The sequence below is a fragment of the Grus americana genome, chromosome 4 (genome assembly GCF_028858705.1).
Source record: "Grus americana isolate bGruAme1 chromosome 4, bGruAme1.mat, whole genome shotgun sequence".
NCBI classification, from domain to species: Eukaryota; Metazoa; Chordata; class Aves; order Gruiformes; family Gruidae; genus Grus; species Grus americana.
The window spans coordinates 73,060,792-73,075,488 of NC_072855.1; the positions used below are offsets into that span (position 1 = coordinate 73,060,792).

The 14,697-nt window shown below is 37.2% G+C and overlaps 1 long non-coding RNA gene across 2 annotated transcripts in view; it reads right to left on the reverse strand.

The window, feature by feature from the left end:
• LOC129206202 (uncharacterized) overlaps positions 1-14,697 on the reverse strand; it is a 34,261-nt gene that overhangs the window by 12,501 nt on the left and 7,063 nt on the right. The window contains exon 1 of one of the 2 annotated variants that reach the window (XR_008577044.1): positions 4,721-4,847. The exons of the other annotated variant lie outside the window; for it this stretch is intronic. This is a non-coding gene — a long non-coding RNA (uncharacterized LOC129206202). Of the gene's footprint in view, positions 1-4,720; positions 4,848-14,697 lie in introns of those variants that run through there. 2 annotated transcript variants of the gene reach the window in all.

Genomic DNA, 14,697 nt, shown 5'->3' on the forward strand with positions numbered 1-14,697 from the left:
TAATTTGTTTGGGGTTTTGGTTTGTTTAGGTTTCTTTTATTTTTTTGTGTGAGGGGAGGACTAACTTTGGCTAGAAATAATATATTAGCTAGAAGCATTCAGAAATTTTTTTTTTTTTTTTTAAAATCAAGCAGCAATCTTCATTCCTTCCCTCTAATATTTAAATCAAAAAGCTCTGCACTTACAAATACATAATTCAAAGAAGAGATTGCTAACAAGATGTAGAATGAAGGAACTTCTGTCACTAGCTCAGTTTTCAGTCCAACTTGGTGGGGGCCAAAACTCATCACAGGAGAGTCTGCGTTCAGCGAAAGGCAGAATGAGTCACGGTTTCTTTCTCCCTCTACCCCAAACGCCTTTGAAATGAGTATGTAGTGCCTATCCTATGCGAATTAAACTGATGCCTTGATAATCAAACGCATTCTCATGACTGATACAAACAGATCAGACAAAAGATTGATCTTACGCATAGACTCTCTAACCCTAAAACATAATTAAAGAGGCTCGCAGTGAAGCTGGAAGGCCCCCTCTGCTTCTCCTGATGCTGTCTTCTTGTGATTAACCATTGTCGTTCTTCAGCAAAAAGCTGTCGTGGTACCCAAGCGTAGCAATCCAGCAGCTCTCCCAAGCATTACAGGCATTCAAAATGTAGGTCAGCTTCTCTGATATTCAAGAAACATAACTTATGCAATAGGTTTTTCTATTATGTCATTGTCTGCTGTTATTATTGCAGCAACTGAAATATTTAGCACACAATTTATGCAAACTGTACTGAAAAATTAATTACACAAGACTAAAGTGTTTTCTTTCAGGCTATCTTAATGTACAGTAGAGAGAATTGAAGAGAGAGAACAAATAAAACACAGTATCATCCACAAAGTGCAAACAAAACACAGGACTAATATAAACATTAGAAGAGTCTTGACTTTACATAGTCTACGAAGCTACAGGTTTACTAAAGTCTACATTTTTCCAGAGCCGGTAGTTTGTTTCTAAAGCAAATTTTTATTCACATTTTCCATTGTTTATCTTGAAAGGTACCTACCAATGTACAGTGATAAATGTGACAAGGGCATCCAAGCAGTTCTGAATTCTGCGTTGTACTATTTGCTGTCTTTAGCAATATCAGTTTCAAGATGGAAAAAAAACCCAACCCGACAAAAAACCTCAGATAAAGCTCAATGGCATTACACTTTGTAGTAAACTTATTTACTTTCGCTCATATTCCAAGTAAACTCTTAGAAATGAGAGGCCTGGAAGATCTAGACATGTAAATCTTAAGTCTGCTTAGCACTGGTTCCACAGTTTTTTCACCCACTAATTAGTATTTCAGTAACACATTCTTTGTGTTAAGTTCTCAATTCCTTCCTCTGTGTCTTCAGCTGTGCTTGGAGAACAGCAGGAAAGGAATATCTAGAGTTACACTTGACAGTGGTGTATTTTCAGGAAATCATTGTTCAGCGGTATTATAGCGGGACTGGTATTGGTCATGATTTTCTCTGGTCACATATTCCTTAACAAGTGGAAACATCCAAGTATTTGGAATAGTTTCTTGTTATTTCAGAGTTCAAAATGGAATAATTAAATGTTTAGTGTATTAGTTTCAATTTATGAATTAAACTGATTTAGGAATATTCAAAATATAAAATTTGCATTATTAAATGTGTAGCAAGTGATCTGAACTATGTAAAATGTTAACTGAATGACGTAAAACTTTAAAATATCTGGTTATGTCCAGCTGATGACTGTAAAATTCAGAGGGAGAAACAACTACTCTGCCTATAAATTAAGAGAAAATCAGAATGGATGTTTCCTTTAATATTATCACTGAGCTCATCCTATGGTGTAAGATAACAAAATACACTCTGAATATGTCACTATTTGATCTTAAAGGTTGTGTAACAGACAATTTCAATTATTCTTCCTTATCTGACGAAAGTATTCAAAAATTGCAAGAGATTTTTCAATTTGTCAGTCTCAAATACATGGAAATGTTGAAGCATGTCACCATAGGATGGGTTTTGCTATGTGCTACAGTTGAAAATAGCTCTTTTTCTCTCTCACAGTGATTATGTCGTTTAAGAATGATAAATTTGAGGAGATGCAAATACACTCACAGTGACTGAAAATAACTTCTATTTCTTCCACAGTCTGTTTCATTTATACTTAGTCTTAAAATTAAACCTTCTATGGATCAAAACTTGTAAACATAATAAACATTAAATAATAACTTTTGTTAAAGACGTAACGATTAATTAGCCAGTCAGATATGTAACTTCTACCAAAAAGAATTTGCAGATAATATGGAGGAAGTTATTATTCATTGTTATACATTAGCTTTCAAGTACCTGACATCAGTTATTAATTTCAGCAAACAAAACTATTTTGATTCTGCTGCTCTTACAATAAAGAGGGTCATTCCTCAGGAAACTGGAATCTCTAATGAAGATTTTAAACTTGACAAAAAGCTCAACAGAATGAGAATTACTGTAAAAGAAATATGAATACCAGGAAAATCAATGAGTGAATACGCTTCACATTGCAAAATAATTTAACGTTCTTCCGTCTAATCCTAGTCTCTCAGTTTCTCAAAGTTTGTGCAATTAATTACAACCAGTCTGCCCCAAATATCCCCACACAGTAGTTGACTAATCATTCTTGGACAATTTACAAGATTTTGCTATTACCTTTGTTAAGAATGAGCACTGACCCAAAATTATTCTCTATTCTTCATTTAAAAGAACTATGTTGATTTCAAAACCCCAAAAAGATATGGAAGCATATTAAAATTTGTAACAATGATTTAAAAATAAACAGATACTTATGACAAACAAACTGTGCGTTTTAGAACAGGAAATTATATTTAAGAAAAAAATGTAACCATTTACTGAGGGAAGCAAGGACTCTCTGAAGCATCCCTTAGAATACAGCACTGTCCGTTACACCCTACGCATTTTGGGGATTCTGCTTCTGTGCATGACAAAAGTATTGCCATCATCAGGACTGAACACTGAAAAGAGACTTACCTTTGGAGAAGAGCCTGCTTAATTAATGCTCAAAATATTTACCTCTTTTCATAGTTTACTACTTATTATAGGAACAATATTTCTCTGTGTTTTGAGGATAAATACATTAACATTTTTTGAGTAGGAACGCATCTGGTAGCAACTCGTAATAACACCATTTATTTGAATTGCCTGCCATTCAGTGATCAAAACAAGAACGCACTCATACAGCTGTTCACGAATTGTACAAGACTCCCAATATTGCTTATTCGCTGGGGTCGCGACTTATCTCCCATGCTCACTTACAGAGTAGCTACAGTATTTCTATTGTGAAGAAACTTAAAGAAAGGTACACACTCGTGTTCAGCCTCTACCCTTGGCCTGTTTTTCATGGATTCTAGCACGCTGTGAATTCAGCTACACAGTTATTTTGAAATATGAGAGCCTTCTACGCTTGTGCTTCCAGGCATCTTTTAATAGCTACAGTGTTCATCTGGAGAGGCATTATGCCGTAAACAGCCCTTTCTTCTCACCTTAACCAGACTATTGTTTAACATACACTTTTCAACCCTAACCTACCCATGAAGTTTAGTTTAATTGGATATACCTGAGCTCTTAAGAAAAAAAAAAAAAGTATTAAAAGAGAAGTGAGATTTAATTTTAAGAGTCAGGATCTAAACTTTTATGAAAAAAACCCCCAACTCTCAAAATCTAAACGTTGTGTTTTTCTAAGACTGGACTGGCAACACAGACCTCTTATTTCTGTTCCAGGCATTGCCATAGGCTCCATCAGACATACCTTATACTAACACAGTAGCTGAAAAGAAGAAATAGATTACCGTTTCTCTTTTCTACAGAAGTATTGTGAAGCTTCACTGATTGATACTTACCAAGCATTTATTTCCAATGACAGTTTCCCAGTATCTTAGCTCATAGAACTTTATTCATTATTTACCTTCATTACAATTCTTCTAAGACAAGTTTTAGTGCCATTTATAGCTATCTTTAAATGAAATCTTTAAGTATTTGTATTTTAAATACTATTAATGAATACAAAAATACAGGAATTTTTTTTCAGTGGCAACAAAAAGTTAGTAAGGGTATTTTATAGTATATTTTTCTTAATATGTTGCAGTGCAGTAATTACAGTTCTGTAGTCTGTAATTATACCTACAGCCATTCCAAGGAGTTGGACTTAATTCTGGAGACATTTAAGAGACAATGTTAAGCCTCGCAACTAAATATTGAAGTATGGAAAATAAGGTTTTTCCATACGGGTATGACATCCTATAATGTAAGGGTTGTTCGGGGAGGAAGGGGTTAGGGGTGTCTGACTTTTTCCATCATTTGTTTCTCCTTCAGATGTACCCACTAACTGGTGTCTGCTTTACAGTAGATACTCTGATAGATGTCCTTTGCAAACTCTAGTTATCTAGAAGTTAATCCTCCAGGGACAAAACTATTTCAGTGAAAAAGCCATTTATCTACTTTTAAGATACTGCTGCTTATGAGAGTTTGTTTGGTTTTCTGTTTTGTTTTTAAAGGGGGCTATTTAAAAAAATCCAAAACACCTCAAAGGCAGTATTTTAAAATATAAGACTACCAGCAAGGACTACACAAACACTTTAAAATAAGTATACAATACACTTATCATTTCTAGATAAAAAAGCATTACAGCCTTTACATTTACAGAAAAGTCTTAATTGTGTCTTTACCTGTCCTAGTCCTGAATATCGACTGTTGCTTTGTATGATGCTTATAGGATGGGAGGAGCTGGAGGCAGGCATTTGGCTATGTGGCTGCATTTCTCTTATCACTGCATTTTTTATTTTCTATAATACCTAGAAATATTAGATTTAATACCATTAGAAAAAATATTTGCATATATATATTAAAAATAGCAAAGTGTCATAAGAAATATTTTCAGACAACTACATAAGAAAACTGTATCAAATCAACAGATAGCATTCATTAGACAAAAAAAGGATGATATATTGTTTAACTGGCTACAAACATCTGATTGGATCTATGATGCACTAAATTATAAAAGTAAAAGCAGTATAGATCTTCAGCTAAATGCACCACTTTGCTACAGGCATCCGAACAAAGAAAACTGGCAGAAAAAGCTGAAGGGGAGAATATATTTTTATGGAGAGATTAATCTTTTGGTTTTGTATCCTGGTAATAGAATCTTCATATACTGCATTACCACTTTGTTTATTAGTAGCAGATGCCTATCTAATGTCACATTTGACCTTAAATTTATTGCAAATTGTACCTACTGGCTTTTATTTTTTAAAATGAAAGGCATTTTCTAAAGTTGGATTTGTACATTAACAGTTACTGAAACTATTGTTGGGGAAAAAAAGGAAAAGTTCTTATCAACACAGCCTTCCTCTGTCATCATGAGCCCAAGGAGGGGGTTTAGATTAATCTGAGCAAAACAGAACTTTTAGAATATATATTGATTTTCTTCCTTTTTAATGCTCCCATAAATCATAATCATCATGTGCCATGCCTATGTGCCCTTGATTCTGCTAGCTATAATCTAATCTTATAACTCAAGCTCTCCAGAAAAGAACATTTTTCTTATTTTTTTCTTCTTACTTATGCATTTTCCACTGCATCCCCTCCAGCTCTTCCCCCCCACTCTCCCAAGAATCTAGCTGATTGGAGTCAGGATGATAGCATCTCAAGGTCATCCAAACGGATTGATAAATAGCAAGATTGGTGTGAACTCTAGGGTGCCTACACATGTATTCAGTAGGGCTTTTACAAAAGGCGGTTAGAAATACTTTTAAAAGGCTCTCCCCAATTTTTCTTTTTATTAACATACTGAAGTCTTTGCACCCTTTACACTGAGCAAACCAATTAATCTGCACCTCAGATTGTTGTACATTATTTCTTCTGGTCTGTACTTGAGAGCACCTGTTTCAACTACACAACTCTACAAGTATTTGAGGGATGTAATCTTTTTTATTTTAATGACATTCCACCGTCCCAAAATGATGGCAATTATCAAGCCTGTTTTGGCAATATAGTGACCTTCCTCATGCTAGCATATCATTCCATAAGGAGAAAAACAAAACAGCAGTGCTCTGTCGAGAGAATTAGTCTCTCAGTAAGGTGGGGGCTAGACTCAATATTTAGCAGCCTTACTGCAGAGAATGTTTTTATACACCATACTTAGGAGTAGAAAAAAGGGAAAAGCAGGACACGCTTAACCAAGAGCAGACTGAGACCGTAACTTCATGAATCGGCACTTATCCCATGACCTAACCTGCTTTCAGAAAGAAATAAATCAAAAAATTAAATTAAAATTAAAAATAAAAATAAAATTAATCCTCCTCCTGTCCCTTCTGTGCCAAACTCCGTCCCAAAAGCCAGCGCAATCACTGGCACACGCTGCTGCTTCATCGGCCACCAGCACCGGAGCTTCATTTGCTGCCACCTGAATTAGAGTTTACCCTGACCGCACGTACACTGGGCAAGCAGCTTTGCCCTTGGATCCTGCCCCTCAGTTTATCCACTGATGTCCTTTACAGTGCTTGAGGAATCTGCCAAACCAAAGGCTTATCACTGAAACTCATCTCGATTGAATAATAGCAGTTTGACACCTTTCTTCTCACCAACTTTGAATTCTTTAATGGAAATATCATGACATTATCCAAAAGCATTCACTAGCTGAGCTGAATTAAGTAGACAGAAGCCAAAGACAGCAACCCCACAGGAATTTGAACAGAGAAAAGACTTCTAATTTATGCGGAGATTAAAGCATGACTTGCTGGCAAGTCAAATTGACCAAAACAATTAGGATTTGATTTTATTCTATTCTGCAGAGGTGCCATTACCTTTTCATCAGGCTACTGTGATGCTCAGTAGAGTATTGCTTTTTATTTTTCCCTCGGAATAACAATTGTTGCATTATGAGTTGCTTAAATATTCATTCAGGCTCGAGAGCTAGGAAAAGTACCCAGACCAAAACTAAAATCTGATGAAGCTCCTTTCATTTTTATGGTGGTGTAATCAAAGACGTGGAAGAAAAAAAAAAAAATCAACCACCTGACTGCTAAAGTAGGGCAGAGCCACAGTGCGAGCCTACACAGATCCAGAGTGAAAACAATGGAAATAGGGACATAATGAAAAATAATTATCTCTGACTTGTTCACTTTGTTGATTCATTTTCTGAAAAAGCTGAACCTGCTAGGTGAACGTCATTTTCCCGCTAATTATAGATTATTAAACTAAATGGTGTATTTTCTACTGTCCTATGTTCCAAAGTTTGTCTTCACCTTAAAAACATACCTTTGAAGATTAAAGATGCACACTTCATTTAATATTTCAGGCTCGAGTCTCCATCGCCTAATGTCTTTTGTAGCTGTCTGCTTCAGCTAAGCCTAATACGCTACCATTCAGATTCAATAGCATTTTCAACTCGCACTGTGCTGATAAAAAAAGCACCCAAAAACCTGCACAAGATGTACCAAAAAGAGAATGAGAATGCTTATGCGTAAAAAAAAAATTAATGTTCTGATAATAAAAAGCCAGGCCACAGATTCAGAAATGTTTAATTCTTGGAATACGTGAGCGGTCTCTAACACCGAACTGCTTTAATGATCAGACCAGATTCTGTGCACGTTGAGTTCTGTCTGCCAACTTCTTCCCATGATATGTTCCAATTTACACAAAATATATTTGCACATACAAGAACCATGATGAGTTACAGACAGAATTCAAACCAGTCATATATGTCACCCTCTCTTCCCAGTTTTATCTCATCACAACTACTGACAAGATCAAAAATGCAGACAGGTGGGCAATGCCAGAACATTACCGAGCACTCCACAACACATGAAAGGGGAAGCAATCTACACAGTCCCGGAGCCAATGAAGAAAATTACACTCCATTGCTTTTTCCCCTATGCTTTTTTAATTTTTCTTTTCTTTTTTACCCCCCCTCCAGAGGGGAAAGGGGAAGAGGAGGGGGAAAGGGAAGCAAAACAGAGGAGTAAAATCGGCTGATAAGAAGAGAAAAGCAGTTAAGCAGGATTCGTCTCAAGGTTGCAAGGAAGGAAAAATTTTAATCTTTCTTCCACTCACATTCTCTCCTTTCTCTTTTTCCCTGATTTTTCCTTTGTTCCTCCTCCCTCTCCTACACACAGACCACACAATCCAGCTCCAGCGTGCATCACCGACACTGCCAGCTCCCACTACCTCCCCTTTTGCCCCAGTAACCCTTCTTCCATCACTGAGTGGCCATGATGGCTCTTCTTCCAGACTCTCACTTCTCATTTTGACCTCCTTTATGCCAGGGACAGACAAGCAGAAGAGCACACAGTCGGAGGACGGTCTCACCTCAGTGCGAAGGCACTAGTTTAAACCGGGCTAGCTAAAAACCAAAACAAAACTAGCAGATAAATGCGTTCATGTAAGTCTTCCCAGTGTCATTTAAAACAGGGCTGGGGTATAGCACCTCACACCATGTATGAAACACCTGTGAGATTAAGTCATTGCTTTGTTTCAAACATTTTGAGGTTTGATTGGTCACATATTTCACTTCTCTAGTAGATAGTAAAGTTACAAACTGAAGAAAGATAAAATGGATAGGTCCATCAAAATTCAGTGTATAACCAAGGTGGGAGTACCTGTGCTATTACAGACTATTCAAGACATTAAAATGCTGACAATTCATTCAAATGACAAGGACCATAACGAGATGTGAAAATGGCAAAACATCAATCAACTCTCATGCAAAGACTGCAACTAGATGAAGGAAAGCCATTAATTTAATCTCATTTGGCCAATTTTCTCCTCTCTGAAAGGAAACCACACATCTACACAATGCCCTCACAGAACACAACAGCTAGAAGAGGGAACTAACCAAAATAAGCCTCCCAGGAAACCTCTGAAAAAGTTATCATCATATCGGATTCTTCAATTTATTCCCATGAAGCAGATCATACCTCAATTCAAATATTAAGAGCTTATATTTTCACCTAGATGTATTTAAAAAAATATAAAAATCTAAAGTATTTAAAAGGGATGACCAGATAGCAGTATTCCTTTTTCAGACCAAAAATCAGAGACAGCCTTATTGATCTGACCAAGTGTTTACACAGACTTCGTGTCAAGGCTAGAAATAGAATCCACGTCTTATTTCACAATATGAGGTAATACACATACACCAGAGACATTTTTCACCTAACATCTCCACCAGGATATTAGATTTCTAAAAAAGTATCTATATTAAAAGACCATTAAATTTGGAAATCAAACACTGAAAATTCAGGAAACAGGAGAGCTGATGTTGCCAGTGCTTGATCCTCTTCTGCATATGTTTTATGCTGTATTTTGTAATTTTAAATGAACAATAGTCTGCTATTTTTGGCCCCGAGTCATAGCTGTATAAGACAAAAAATTTAATAAATACCTACTCACAAGATGGAGCAGGTGTTCTTTTTAAAAAATGTCTGCAATAATATAATGAAAGAAAATATATGTAAAGTACATTTAAAATTATTGCTGGGGGTCACTTGAAAGCCTCCGTCACCACCCTCAGACACTCACAGAGAAGAACGTAAGCTGCTAGGAATCAGCGCTACCAGGACTGCAGGACTGAATCTGAAAGTCTCAGACATTAAACAGTTTCTGCGTGCACTTTAAAGTGTTAAAATTCAGGTTGCACCGAATTTAAATTCTGTCATTTCCTAACTTTGGAGAACTTGATTTCTCATTCTCACTTTTTTAAACATATTTGCTACTGCCATGACTTTTAAAAATGTTTAAAAAGCATTTAGACACCATGTCATATTTAATAAATTCATTTACAAAAGCCTGTAGAAGGTTAAATGAGCTGGAGACACGAGTTTGTTCAGTGTGCCTCCATAAATTAGCAAAAATCATATTTAGGATTTCAAATCCATATGGAATTTGATCCAAAACATAATAACAAAGAGATGGCCTCTTTCAGAAGACCAGTTATTTTTCCCCACTGGCAGTACATGCTGCAGGCTAGATCTTTTGTATACACATGCACACACCAGCTATTCAGCAAGTGAAACCTTTGTTTTTCCTACAGGTTGGCATTGGCATTTGCAGTCCTAGGCAGATCTTGGGCCTCTGGCAGAGCCCCCCTCCCTGCCGCCTGGGGACCGTCACACAGCGCATCACACCTGATAACCCCTGCTGCCAATAATACCGCTTCCTATGGCAGCTGCACAGGTAAGTGCAGCTTGGAAACCATAGTAGCTCTGCTTGTGGAGCACCGAGGGAACATTCCCATGATGGAAAACCCCATAATCATAATTCCCATAATCATATTCTCCTCACCCCCCCATTTCACACACTGCTGTCATCTGTTTACCCAGCATTTTCGTACTTTTATTTCTTGTAGTCCGGATCAACGGCAAAAAATTCTGAAGGGCTATGAACTATGCAGCGCTTGTTTGTGAAAAAAGCTACCGTGAGCCACTAGCCACAAAAATTAAACGGACTATACGTCATGACATTAGCATATATAACAAAGATCTGGAACTGAATGCAGCTCCAAGCCTCTTCCACTGAAATTCTTACCCATTTTTGATGGAGAGGTATTTTACACCATGCCCAGAATCTTGACTCACAACTACTATTGTGAAGAGGCTGCATAGCAGGATTGAGAATCAGTCATAGTTTGACACTCCATTTTAGCAGCTGTATTGTTTACCTCTCGCTGGCACTGACCAAGTCTGGAAAGCATCAGATGAAACTCATGTACAGAAATATCTCATGGTTTCAGGTGGCTTGTATTTGAATATTGTTTTCCCCGTTTGTATTGTTCTAAAGCTTGAAAGAATAGTATTTATAGGAAAAAATCTATGGTAGAAATAAAATTTGAAGTTATTTTAGACTCCTTCATTGTTGTGGGGTGGGTTGTGGGGTTTTGTGTGGTTTTTGGGAGGGTTTTTTTTTTCCAAATCAGACAAAATTTGCACTCATTATAAGAGTTTCTCCCCACTTTTACAGGGCAAGGTAAAAAGAATGCGTTCTTTGCCTGTTATCCTTGTCTTTACGTGGCTAAAATTTTCATACGCTCTTGCAAAAGTGATGTTAAATGAAGTAATATCTCTCCAGCCAGCTTCTCCTGAAGACTTCCTGCAACTGCTAAGAAAACGGTGCATCTTATCAGCTGCAGTGTGTCCAGGCAGCATAAGGAAGATGAAGTAGAAGGAATTTCAAAATGATGAAAAAAGGAAAAAAAATGTTGATATTGCTGTAGAAACATGAACTCAATAGCTAGGTCCTAAGAGCGCTTTCATGGGACTATGTTTGTGTACTAAGATAAACTTGTCTCTAAGGCAAAATAGAACAGTCTACGCAGTAGCAAGTCTAGTTTGATTGATGAGTGTTCACACAATAGCTTACATCTTTTCACGTACGGAGAGGAACCATACACTTTCAGCATAAATAGGCAGAATGAAAGAGTTCAGCGTGTGCACGGATGTCTCCCGTCTGTTGCCAAAAGCCGCATCTCTGATAACAGAACGATAGCTGAACTCTGCATACAATGAGACTTCGCAAAACCCCTGGAGGATAGTTTATAAAAGGCAACAGATACTAGTGTGCTGTCATTCCCTTTAGTACTGCTAATGAAGGTTTTAATTCTCCTAGACTATCAGTTATGAAGTCATCCTGGGTACGGAGGGAGGGAGGACGGGAGAAAGTTGCAATGCTGTTTTCAGTTTGTGTTTACATTTAGAAGGGGACCTGGAAACCTGCCTATCAGAAGGGACATGCCTTGCTTGGAGCGAACTAGGAGCAAAAGCAAGCTATGCGACACCTTTTTATCTCTTGAACAAAGATAGGAGAGGAATATGTTGTAATGGAGGAAAGATATCAATGTTTGGTTTCCTAGGTGATTAAAGAGTGGCAAACCGTAAAAAAAGAAAGAGAGAAACAGATAACAGTAAAAGACATACAGAATGTGAAAAGGAACTAAAAATCTGCAGGAATCAGCACTCTACCAGTAAACACCCTGAACATACCCATGGATTAAAATGTTCTAAAGGTAGTTGGAGGCGGAAAGGACTATTTTCCTGTTCAGAAATACACTTCAGTATACTTCTCAAAATAAACCATACTGCGCTGTGCAGACAAAGAGGTCCTAAATTCTAATGCTTATGTTATGTGGCACAAATTCTGGGTGCCTGGGAACATTCAATCCTTTGTTCTAATTAGGTGTCCGTATATATTACACAAATAGCATAAATGCTGTCAATCTCAGACATGTCTTGATGAATATTTAATGCCCACACATTTCTTTGTACATCTTAAATATTGTATTAGTATTAAACTGTATTAATCAAGCTGAAAATGACCAAACCTTTTTAAATGTAATTCCAATGCAAAATGTTCTTAAACTGAACTCATGGAAGACCACGTGAACTATGAAGCCATATTGACACAAAGAACCAAACTAATAACAGAGTATTGCTTGCCTCCTGATTTATGCCTATTAGGTGTATTTTTGGTTGGTGGTTAAAACAATTTTAGTGTAATATTGAAACTATAGCTACTAGGAAGCTATACTTCAAGTTTTGAAGTCCTGTTAAACAGCAGCCTACATTTTAAGCTATTCCAGGACACTAAACACTCTAAGACACCTATTCTAGGACACTTTTTACTTGGGTTGTTTATTTTAAAGTTCTACAACGGTTAACAACAGAAAGATTATATTAAGACCAAAAAATCCAGAATGACAGTGAAAAGTATATGGGACTTGAAATTAATGCTCAAAAGCCAAGTATTATATGTATAAGTTGCAATTTAACATAGAAGGTAGCAAGAATCTGAGCTGTTCCAGCCGTTGCCTCTTTTCATCAACTAACCACACAGAAGACCGCACAATCCAAAAGATATACCGTGAGGGCAAAATTGTAGCATCGTGACCGCCCACCTCACCGTCTCATCTCTGGGCCTGATGCCTGTAGGGATAGTTTTTGACTGTTCATTTCTGTGAACTTAAATTATGCCCTGATAAGTCTGAACTGTACAGAGGGTCTACCTGCCAACTTGAGCTGACTCTTGAACAATATCTATAAACCGTGGGTTTCTGCTGTCTCTTTTCCACGTTCTTTTCGCTTTCTACTTTATTCCCTGCCTTTTCCTTCTCCTCTTTTTCAATCTTAAGAAAAATCTGAGTCCACATCCCCAAACTCTCTCTGTGTCGATAAGCTGAATGCCCTCAACAGCTATACATTGGCATACCCCTCCAAATCCTACAAGAGAGGATAAATCTGTATGCAGCAGCCATCTTTTTAAAGCAACGAGGTTCCTCACTCACAGCTACCAGCAGAGCTACTTTTACAAGTGCTTGCATCCAAGAGGATCAGACTCCAACAGCAGGAACAACTCTAGATTTATCTCTATTAAAATGTCACCTTTGCCCAAAAATTTGTTTTCTGTCCTCACGTATCTCTTTGAAAAAAGCCAAACAGGCTTATCTTCTTTAAAAAAAAAAAAAAAAAAAAGAGAGAGAGAGAAAAAAGATTCTTCTAACTTCTCTATTTTCTACACAGAAAGGGAAATAGAAATACAGTAAATATAAAAATTTTAATCTTTTGCCTTTCACGTGCCTTAATTACCTTTTTTCCCCTGTACAAAAGCGAGTTAGAAGTGGCTGTGGCCATGCAATCAAGGTGGCTGAGACATCTTTACTTGGAAGTCGCTCACATTTAACTGTTGACTGTTGCATACTGTCAGAATAACATTGACTCTTTGGGACTATCTGCTCATGTACAATTACCATAACTGACAACTGTTCACAAGAACAGTTCTCACTGTAAAAGCCAGTAATGCCCAAAAGCACAGCTCCACAGCACTGCAATTTTTACCATCCCCTCAGGATCGCCTGGGGTTTTCCTTCCTCTCCATGTCCCAGTGCTTCCTACAGCATTCTTTCACATACAACTCAATTTTTCAGCCCTTCTCTTTCTTTTCCTATACATCTTAACAAGTCCTATGTCTGTCAAAATCTCTTCCTTAATAGCATAAAGCCAATTGTAGCTCATAAGTGCACAGTGTGGAGTACAGACTGTAATTATGGGCTGAGCACGCTGCTGAGCAGAAGTTAAAATACACACTTTTGTGTGGCTGCGTTTGACCTAGAAGAGGGAAATCCGGTTCAGAAGACAGAGGCGTAGGGAACATAGTTTTCTCGATGGCAGACAAAGAAGGTAAGAGGAAAAGCTACTAAGCGCAACATGGGAATGGGACAACAAGGGAACTCAAGCTTAGATATCTGGAGAGGATGAAGAGAATCATTATCTGTGTTGCAAATATGCATCAAAGACTTATAGGGAAACACAGGGAAAACAGTACAAAGCCCAAAAGAAGAAAGAGTTAGCTTTCTCTCTGTAAAAATATGCAAAGAATAACATTATACAAGAAAACCAGCGGAGCTCTGGAGAGCTTCCACAGCAAAACCACACATATAACACAAAGATTTTTGTCCTATTTATTTTCAGAAATAACACTCCAATTCCAGCATTTTCCAATTTCAACATCACAAAAGCCATGCAAAGCAGATTGAAAAATCAAATGAGAGTTCAAAAACTCTCCAGTACACCCAGCAGTTAAAAACTTTTTTGTACTATTTATATTCCTGCTCTCTATTGAACAAAATTTCCCACTGTTAAGACACTTAATACAACTG